The sequence below is a fragment of the Sander lucioperca genome, chromosome 18 (assembly GCF_008315115.2).
Source record: "Sander lucioperca isolate FBNREF2018 chromosome 18, SLUC_FBN_1.2, whole genome shotgun sequence".
NCBI classification, from domain to species: Eukaryota; Metazoa; Chordata; class Actinopteri; order Perciformes; family Percidae; genus Sander; species Sander lucioperca.
This window is the reverse complement of record NC_050190.1, coordinates 27,101,316-27,112,485: the sequence shown is the minus strand read 5'-3', so window position 1 is coordinate 27,112,485 and position 11,170 is coordinate 27,101,316.

Below are 11,170 nucleotides of genomic sequence, written 5' to 3'. Positions count from 1 at the left end.
TGCAGCTTTTCGATGATGTTCACGTCGCGTAATTACGTCACTTCATAACGTTCCCATGGCAACTAACAAATGGCTGCTCTTGTGTGAAGTAAACGCAACATTTTGCACGGAAATCGGCAATTTATGCGGCGAAAGTGCGCCGTATTTGAAAAAATGCGCCCCTCGCATAGATATGCGGACTTTGGCTGATTATGCATTGAATTATGCGATCGCATAATCGCGTTTTTCCGGAGGGACTGACAAAGATTGTTTACAAGGAGAGTCCCCAAAAAGACCTTCCACCTAGAGAGGAGTGCCACAGGAGTGGCCAACCAGTTCAGCATAAAGAGCCACAAAAAAACCCGCACCATAGCAAAAATCCACACAACACATGCACGTCCACACTACAACAGCAACAGTGACTTCCAGATCTGATGACAGTTATAATACATAGCAGTTTTCATAGTTTTTCTTACTTAGACTGACTCAGTGGGAAATCTGACAGTCTTTGTTATCCACAATCCTTTTCAGGTCTTGCTTGAACTCGGTTGTGGCCACTCGAAGAACTCTCTCACTCATCTGTCACTAAAGGGGCTTTCAAACAATCTGATTCAGCAGTGAAAGGGTTAACGAGGAAGGTGCTCTGTGGCTGCTGTTTTTTCCTCGGGTTGCAGAATCTGTCCTCAAAACTGCTGCTGCATTATTTTTTATTTTAAAATAATTGGCAAATATATTGGCAAGTGCATTTCATTTTTTTTGTACTTATCTGAAATCTCAAAAAGTAAAAAAATAAATAAATAAATCCACCAATAACACAGCCCCCAGCCACACAGTAAGAGCCTCAAAGGAGCAGGCAAAGAGCCGCATACGGCTCAAGAGCCACAGGTTCGCCCCCCCTGCGATAGGGCATGTTCCTGGGCCACGAGATGATAAATACAAACACACGGATTGACACTTAAGACATAAAAACGCCACAACAGAAAACCATTACGTTACATTTGAGTGTATTTATTAATATAATAATAATAATAATAATAATAATAATAATAATAATAATAATAATAATAACGAGAATGCACCTTCAGTTAGTCCAACTGATCTGAGAATCTATTGCAGAGAATAATCACAGTTATAAAAATATCTTTGTTCACACGTCCATGGTGCCACGTGGCTTTTTTATTGCCCCTACCCCTCCGAAAACACACAAATGTAAACAGCACAAAGATCGCACCACCCCCCCTCCCAGGGAAATAAATGAGAATGTGTTTTTCCACCGCAGAGGGATAAGAGAAGCCTGGGCAACTTTAATCAAATCGAAAGAACATTTGAGATGTAGACGAGTTGAAAGGTAATTTCAGTTTATTTCAACCTGGACCCTATGTTCCTGTGTTTCTGTGTCTAAGTGACTGATGGGAACAACAGTCTTTGAAACTGGTACAGAATTAACCGTGAACGCTGTAACCAGCAGCTACAGACCGGGCTGCAATGTAACCCTATCGGGGAAATGTTCACAGTCAGTTCATGTCCATTGACAGGCTCAGATTATTATTCTAAGTGTCTGACAACATTATGGAAAGGATCCCTACAGATTAAGACGTTTTTAAAACCTCTTTAAGACCTTTCTGTTCAACCAGAAACAGCTCTGAGATCACCTTCACCAAACCCACCAGACTCCATTTAAAAAAACCTGTACTTTTCAACCTGATCTCACAGAATTCCGTGAAATGAACACGGCCCCTTAACTGGACGTCCACACCTCCGCCGACTTGATCTTCTAAAGATACAGGAAGTCATTCATTTCCAATGGAAGCTGCTTCTCTCAGCTGCAAGGAGCGGAAAATCTGTCGGCGTCACGTTTTGGGCGTTTTGAGCGACCAGAGCGTCAATCAGAAAGTTGAAAGTAGGTCAACTTTATGGTAATGAGCTATGACGCGGTTCAGCGGCAACCAATCAGAATATAGACGTCCTTCACGCTGGCTGATTCCAGAGAAACATACGATGTAAACTTTGGTTCCTACCAAAACATTAGTTCAGAGAAAAAGGAGGAGAAGCTCATCATGGCCGTTGCTGGGTTCCCTATCATTTATGATATTTGCGTATAGGGACCAGTTAACGTTACCTGCCGGTCACATGGTCTCTAAACAGTCCGCTCACGGTGAAGTCCTGCACGGATCAACAGCTGGCGGCTGCTCGCTCTGCCTGCACGCTGCTGCGGTTCAGCGGCTAACGAGCGAGCTAACTGCTAACAGACACCGCTGCGACCAACAACCAATACACATTCTGTCATTATATATGTCATTTATAAAAGGTTTCTAGTGTCAGTGTATTGGCCGTGCAGTGGCTGCTTGATCTTTTTCCATGATGAACATAGAATGCTGCTACGTCAGAGCGGCCAAAGCCTCAAACAGCTTCCCCGGACTTTCTGACCAGCGTCCTCGACCGGGCGGCCAGAGCTTCTTTGCAGCTCAAGTCGGCGGCGGTGTGGACGTACGGTAAGTTAATGAAAAGGTCGTGGGTGGGCGGACGGAAAAGAAGAAAGCGACTCTAGGAAACTTGACATGCGGGACACGAACACCGGTCTCCTGGGTTAAAGTCCTGTTGTTTGACCCGTCCTCCCCCCCAGCCAACCTCCTTACGCGGAATTTCGGCGTTACATATTACTCGCAACCGTAGTCGCTCTTAATGCTACGTCATCTTCTCATTGACTTTACATTGGCATTGTTTTCCGTGGTGGCCACACAGATTTTTAACACGTTCCGTGCCACCACCACATAATGCAGTGTTAAAAATTCGTGATCATTTCACGGAATTCTGTGAGACCAGACTGATGATTCCATACAACGCGCTTCGCAAGTACAACTAAAGATCGGATCTCTACTTTCACTTAATTTGGGTGTTTTATTAAATTTTTTTAGCATTCGAAACAAAAATTGAAATGTTTCGAAACAGTATCCTGACTTAACGTTGACATATTAAATACGTTGGCTCTATACACGCTAAAAGTACCAGCCTGGTATAAAGTGAGTAAAATCAAATTTTGAAATTGTAATTTTGGCTTTATTTTTGACTCTGTAAGTCAAAAGTTTGACTGTGTGTCTGATAAGATCATCAAATATTTATCCACTTTTGTTTCTCAGGCTTTAATGGGCTTCTATACGTATCTGTCAACGGAATAATTTTGTTCCAGCAGGACAGAAGAATCCTACATTTAAATAATGCTTTTTTTAATTAAAACAACAGCTCTGCAACTGGAGTTTTAATTCAGACACTTTAAACAACATTTGCATAAGTAAATAATACAAACCCACTGGTGTTTATCAAAGGCGACCAATAATCTCCAGGGATTCCTTCAAACAGAGTTAATGTGATAAAGATGCAACGGAGGATAAACTGAGTCCCAGAGGAGCTTTAATACAAATCTGATTATCAGCTGCAGTGGAAAAACACGCTGAGAGAGGAAAATAGTCGCCACAGGGAGGGAAATAAATCAACAAAACATTAAAAAGAAATGATATTAATCTGAGGGTATGAGTTATCTAATGGATCCTCTGCTGAATGTCTTCTCATCAAAGTGTAATGTGAGCGTGGCTGAGATGGAAACCAGACTTGATTTGTCATTCTGTAGTGAAAGTAAGTAATGCATCTCCACAAAAAAGTTCTTTTCTCAAACAAAGATATTTTTAAAGACACGGTGAATCATATAAAACCACTATCGGCCATAGGAATAAAGTGGATAGAAAGGCCATTCAACTGTTTGATTGGTGCACAACAAAATGTGGAGTGTTGTTAGTTGAAATAGTGACAATACGCGTCAGTGGGGCCGTAAACTGTGTGGCAGCTCGCTGGGAGGAGAGCTGCCCAACACAGCTCAGGATGCTTTCTACGGAGCGGCGAAGAGTGAGGAGGGACAGGAAAGACCCAGCGCCAACGGGTGGGCGGAATGCTAGTCTATATCCACCACCTCTGGTGGATTTGTGAGGACTATGGTTAACTGCTCCTCAGATCTCTGCAGGGTAAATCCAGACAGCTAGCTAGACTATCTGTCCAATATAACGTTAGTGGTCCGCTCTGCAGGTCTGCCAGACCTTCCTCCAGAGCACTGCGGAGGAAGGTCTGGCAGACTAACGGACCGCTAACAATAGACCTAGCTCTGGCGGGTTAGTGGACAGCTAACGTTAAACCCAGCTCCAGCGGTTTGGAGGAACGCTAACGTTAGACCCAGCTCCAGCGGGTTGGCGGACAGCTAACGTTAGACCCACCACTAACGTTAGACCCACCGCTAACGTTAGACCCAGCTCCAGTGGGTTGGCGGACAGCTAACGTTAGACCCAGCTCCAGCGGTTTGGGGAACCGCTAACAATAGACCTAGCTCCAGTGAGTTGGGGGACCGCTAACGTTAGACCCAGCTCCAGCGGTTTGGGGGACCGCTAACAATAGACCTAGCTCCAGCGGGTTGGCGAACAGCTAACGTTAGACCTAGCTCCAACGAGTTGGGGGACCGCTAACGTTAGACCTAGCTCCAGCGGGTTGGAGGAACGTTAACGTTAGACCCAGCTCCAGTGGGTCGGCAGACAGCTAACGTTAGCCCCAGCCCGCTGTCTGGCTCATTCTCTTTAACCGATGCAGCATGGAAGCACAGTGGAACCAACCAGCGACTTGTTAGCTACGCCGTACCTCCTCGCCACATGGTCCACAGAAAACGAGCCAATCAAAGCTGTCACCCATCTGGAGATAGCAGTGTGTTTTGGGAGGATAAAGCATTAAGTAAATTTGACTCATTGAGCGGCTGGCTTTCTGCATCGTAACGTTACTGCTCCACTGCTCATTATTCCGTAAACCTCAGCTCTGCAACTCGCTGCAAACCGGTTTATACGGAAGTTTAAACATTACCATGGCAATGGTACACATAAAACTGGCTACCGCTCTGACCATTCTGCTTCTGGAAATGGCCTTTCAATCCATTTTATTTCTATGCTCTCGGCTTTGTTTTCTCACCATTTTGGACTCCGTGCTCTCTCTTTCATTCAGACATTCTTCACATTAAACTGCTGTTTCACTGTGTCTTTAAATGCATTTTTTTTTCCAAGTTAAAATCATTACTTCTTTACAGATTTTGTAAAACCATGTGAATAAAAATGGGCAGTTGTGTAGTTTCTCTCTGAGTACGGAGGCCCATTTATGCCACGAAAAGTAAAAAAACTGGATGTAATGTTGGAAGAAATCCTAGAAAAACTAAAAACTGTCAAAATATAACTTTCAAAGTCACAATTATGAGTTTATAAGTAATAAAGTAGTTTATAAAATGTGACAGAAATTCAAAATTAGGAATTTTGTTTTTTAATCAAAGATTATGAAAGCAAATAAAAACTACACAATTATGGGAAATCTAGCCAAAATTATGAGATATTGGGCCCTATTTTAACAATGTAAGGTCATGGCATGAAGCGCCTGGCGCAGGTGCGTTTAGGGCGTGTCCAAATCCACTTTTGCTAGTTTGACGGCGGAAAAAAGGGTCCGTGTGCCGGGCGCATGGTTCTAAAGGGTTGTACTTAGTGTCTTCATTAATCAGAGGTGTGTTTTGGGCGTAACATGTAATCAACCAATCAGAGATCATCTCCCATTCCCTTTAAAAGCCAGGCGCGTTTGGACCTTGGAGCATTGCTGTTATGATGGAGGATTTGCACCGTAATATTTTTATTTGTAATCTTCTGCATGTGTGTGTGCTGCTGTGCGTCCCTGTGTGTGTAACAAGCATAGTGTGCACGTGCTGTGCACGAGCCTAGGAGCATTTTACTAATGCTCTGTTAAAATAACAATGAAATGCTGCGTTATTGACTTTAGACCAGGTTTTTGTTGGTCAATGCTGCATCACTTCCTGCTGCCTCAAGATAGCAATACTCCCAGAATGCACCTGAACACACCTCCCTGTAAGACCAGCACGCCCAGAATGCACCTGAACACACCTCCCTGTAAGACCAGCACGCCCAGAATGCACCTGAACACACCTCCCTGTAAGACCAGCACGCCCAGAATGCACCTGAACACACCTCCCTGTAAGACCAGCACACCCAGAATGCACCTGAACACACCTCCCTGTAAGACCAGCACACCCATGGGCCACAGATGGGAGCAGGTGCATTTGCTATTTAAACTACGTGGGCGCTGAACGGGAAACTGACAACTGCGTCGGTCTTAAACTAGCAAAGACACTTGGGTCGGGCTTTGCGCTGCACTGGGTGCAAGATAGAGCCCATTAAGTCATATGTCTTATATTTCATGTGTTTCATTAATAATGACATAAAAAGTTATAAAAAAAAATATTAAAAATTAGTCATTTTATTTTTTATTTTAATCCATTTTTGTCTTTTCTTTTGGCAGAAATGGGCTTCCATATATTACATATAATGCAGAGGTGATTCATCTTTTCATTCCCAGTTTACAGATGTGTTATGTGTTGACTCTGTTCAACTAAAAACATTTTTGTCTTTTTGTGCTTTTATTTTTTTTTTTAAATATATCCTCACCGTGGAGATTTCGTTTTTAGTAGAAATGTTTTATCAGCAAATCTGAAAACCATCAACTCCCTGAAATCAAAAAACTAAAACAATACATATTTGGATTTTTTAGATCTTTTGCATTTTCCTTTTTGAGTTTTTGCAGAAACAAAAAAAATAAAATAATTAAAAGAAACCTGAACTAAAGATCCCGAGAAAGCGTCAAAACTAAAAGATGAGAGGAAAATAAACGGATTCCTTCTGTCTTTATATCATAGGAACAATATAAGATTTGATTTTACAATACATTTTTCTTCTTTTCTTTTCCAAAAAGGCTCCAGCTGTTTTTGAAGTAACTCCGGCAGAGTCAAAGTCTCTGGAAACTCTTATTTTGAAATACTAAAATAGTTCTGAGAGATCAAATGCTTGAATCCCATTGGCTTAGGGCTGAAAATCGTCCAAACAGGAAGTCTTTTATTTTGAAATATCCAGTCACAGATCCTCCGATTATGATTGCAATTGTTAAATAAATGTAAGGAGCTTTCAGTTCTGTGTCCAAAAGTCTACTTCATGTCCACGGCGTCTTCGTTGCCGCCTCTTCTTGGCTTCCTTTTTCCCAGAATCCTCTTGTCATCATAAACATTTTTCATCTAATAAAAAGAAATATCTGTAAGAAACTAATTCTCTGCATAATCAGACCAGGGAAATACTTAGCGGTTATTTTCTCCTGGGCCTTTAAGACATAACAATGTCCAAAGTTATGTTGTTTTGAATTTGCGTCCGGCGATCTTTTTCCTCTGTGAGTCTGAAGGCACTTGATGTCATGGCAGAGGGGGAGCTCTCGTCCTTAGCCCGCCGCAGACAGACAGGCAGACAGACAGACAGGCAGGCAGACAGACAGACAGAGCCCGTCTACGAGAGCCTTTTCACTCCCTATTAAGCTCCATTGAACCGAATTTGGTTGCAATTCCACCAGAGGTCCACTGGGGGTGATCGCAGGCGAGTGCAAAATGAATGGGAGTCTATGGAGCTAGATGGCTAAATGAATGGGACTCTATGGAGCTAGAAGGCTAAATGAATGGGAGTCTATGGAGCTAGACGCTAAATGAATGGGTGTCTATGGAGCTAGACGGCAAAATTTGTCTCTTTCGGCTGTTCGTCGTTGTGAAATCTCAGATTTGATTGTAGTTTTTGCAAGTTCAACATGGATTATAGGTCGAAAGTTGAATGAACGAGTACTTATGTCCTTTTGATTTCTTACAGGTTGAGTCGTTGTTGCCCATAACACGCTAGCATTCTGCTAATGAATGCTGATTGGTCAGTGAAGGACTGATTACGACCAGAGATCCCGCTTGATGGCATACAAAGCGGAACCAGAGCTCGCCGTAAAGCAGCATCTCTGGCCGTACGATGTGTATGACGTCATTGACATTTTAAAAGGCTTTTTAGAACAAAAAGAGCGACTTTAAAAAAATCTAACACCCAGCTGTGTGTATATTCTTAGCCTCCCCTTTCGAATGCAACATTCAAATTACTAGACAAAAAATTATATCCTGAGAAAAGTGGATTTTGAGGGGTATAGCTCCATAGACCTCCATTCATTCTGCACTCTCCCGTGAGCGCCCTCTAGTGGAGCCAGAGTGGAACTGCAACCAGTTCAGAAGTCTGGAAGTTTCCCGAGAGTGAACTTCTTCCCTCATTAGACATTCTCTGGCAGACAGACAGACAGACAGGCAGACAGACAGGCAGGCAGACAGACTGATAGACAGAAGTCAAAATAACATCTGAAAGTTTTTTTTAAAAACACTGTCAGTCCGCCCGCTGTAAAAAGTTACCAACCCTCCCCCCACAAAAACAGAGAGATTGCCGTTTGTCTGTCCAGCTCGTGGTACAGTACTGTTGATCTGAAAGGGGGGGGGGGGGGGGTATGAGTGGGGATGACAGGATAGAGAAAGGGAAGGGGGGGGGTCAGGGGAGTTGACATTCAGGCTGATATTTCCTCTTTTTCTCTGACTGAAGCACCTGTTGTTGTGGCGCCGAGCAAAAAGCCAAAAGGTCAACAAGGTTCACTGGAGAGAACCGATGAAAGTGAAACGCCAAAGAAGTTTGTTGGAAAACATTTTACTTTTACTTAACATTATAACATTTTCCCCCCCCCCCCCCCCCCATTAACCAATCGAAATCTCTTCTTAAAACCCCCTTTTCACACTCGGCGTCTTTCTTTCACAAGAAAACGTTGTTTTTTAGTTTAAAAAAAAGACAAAGTTGGCAGCATTTTGGTTCCTAAAAGTAGTATCCGAGAGTGCCTTGTGGTGGACACACATATTCGGTTTCTTTCAGACATTCATCACATTAAACTGCTGTTTCACTGTGTCTTTAAATGCATTTTCAAGTTTAATAATAAATGGCTGTGTCTCATTCTGCATACTTCCGTCAGTCCACTGCTAATGGTCACTGACCACTTCCTGCCGTAGTCCCACTTTCGATGGTTAGTATTGTCCCACAAGGAACACTTTACGGTAATGACAAGCGGTCGGCTCGGCTCGCCGCCTCTCAAAATCTGAGTAAAATCTTTTAAACTGACCTTTGTTGATCTGAAATGAAGACAGATTCAGCAGCTGCACGGCCTATTTCTCTCTTCAAATGTTTTCAGAAACACGTTTCGGTGAACTATTTTCGTAAAATACGAGATCGTATCCCGAACGAGCCGCCATTATGCTCGGTTGTGAAATCCGGGAGAAGCCAGACCCACGTGACGCGTTCGTCCAATCAGCCACCGGTCGACGTCCCTGGTCCCTCCCCTTTCTGCTTTGTAGTCCAGACGGCGTCCGTTTAGTGCGAGTAGGCTCCATCGTTCCACACTGAACTTTTTGACCGTTTTTAGGGGGTCATCCTGGTACTTTCAGTGCTCTGACTTTTTACGTTATTTGCACTATATACTTAAAACTAAGTGTTTGAAGTGTACAAGTAGGCGCTTTGAGACACAGCCAATCTTTATTTCTCTCTTTATATCTTTATTTAAAATGTTGAGAAAAAGGAAATTGGCTCTTGCGTTGGCTTTGGGGAGAAGAATGTCGGGTCACAGAAATGAGCTCCGGTGGATGAAGCACGTTTGCGGCATATTTTAAACTAAACAAAAATAAATTTTGCCTCTCCTGCTGCGTGGCGTGAGCGCGTTGGCTGGGTGGCGTGAGCGCGTTGGCTGGGTGGCGTGAGCGCGTTGGCTGGGTGGCGTGAGCGCGTTGGCTGGGTGGCGTGAGCGCGTCAGCTGCGTGGCGTGATCGCGTCAGCTGCGTGGCGTGAGCGCGTTGGCTGGGTGGCGTGAGCGCATCAGCTGCGTGGCGTGAGCGCGTCGGCTGGGTGGCGTGAGCGCGTCGGCTGCGTGGCGTGAGCGCGTCGGCTGCGTGGCGTGATCGCGTCGGCTGCGTGGCGTGATTGCGTCAGCTGCGTGGCGTGATCGCGTCAGCTGCGTGGCGTGAGCGCGTCGGCTGCGTGGCGTGTCCGTTTTTATTTGGGCTCCCATGGTAACAGGTCAGAGCGTGCACACTGACCTGCGTGACACGCACGTCTCAGCAAACGCGTGCATGCTAGAAATAGGACCGACGCCTATTTTTCACGCGACACGCAAGCGTGTTGGAAGCGTTTCCAGGCAACATAGAATAGGAAAAGATGTTAATATGTCATTTAGACACAAATACATTTAATAAATGACATGTTGATGTTTGAAAGTCTCGAGGTTTGGACATAAATGTAGATATAAATGTCATTTAAAAAGAAAAAATAATAATTATCGATTTTCAATTATTGCACCTGTCAATACAGAACCAAATATTCTGTAGACCAGGGGTCTTCAACGTTTTTTAGGCCAAGGACCCCTTAAGAGATGGATCAGGGACACCCTACTACATATATTGTATAAAATGAAGTTGTATTTTAAACTGGGCCTACAGTAACTTTTAGGGCAGCCTAAAGCCTTTATAGATACCTTTTTTTGCATAGAATACTAAGCTATTCAAGCTATTCAAATACCCTAATAATTGTCGGCATGATTTTATGAATTATTTTATAAATCATGATGTGGAACAGTTAATCCTTTGGGATGAACTGTATCTGTGCTGCCTTAGTAATAACCTTACCTTTGGGCCAGTAAGCCTATCATCAGTGGGGATTTATATTAGCTAATAATATGTTGGAATCATGTTAAGACCTTTTAAATTTTTTTTTGAAATGTTTTAAAATTAACAATAATTTGGAGGCCCCCTGCAACAGAAACGCCACGCTCACGCCCTTGGTTGTACAACACATAGGCGCCGATAGGCGAAAATATTGAGCACCCAGCGCCAGACTGCCAGTAGGCTCCATTCATTTAAAATTAAAGATTACATTTGGTGCTAAGTGGAGCGTGTGTCATAGTGTGCCTAGAGGCTACTAGACAGGTGGGATTGATTCTTAATTTCCCACGAAGCTGATCGCGGTTACGTCTTTATCTCCAATGGCGTTGTCCTGAGGTGAAAGATTTATTATCGAGCCAATAGGCGTGTGTGTTCGTGTCGGCCGCTGTCCAGTTCCTAAGGTTCTAAAATGCAACATTGCAAACATTTTTTAAAGGGCGTGCGCCCGTGAGCACCCACTGAGGAAAACATAAATCGGCGCCTATGGTACAACACGTTACAAAAAAGCGCTTAAACCTTATTCTT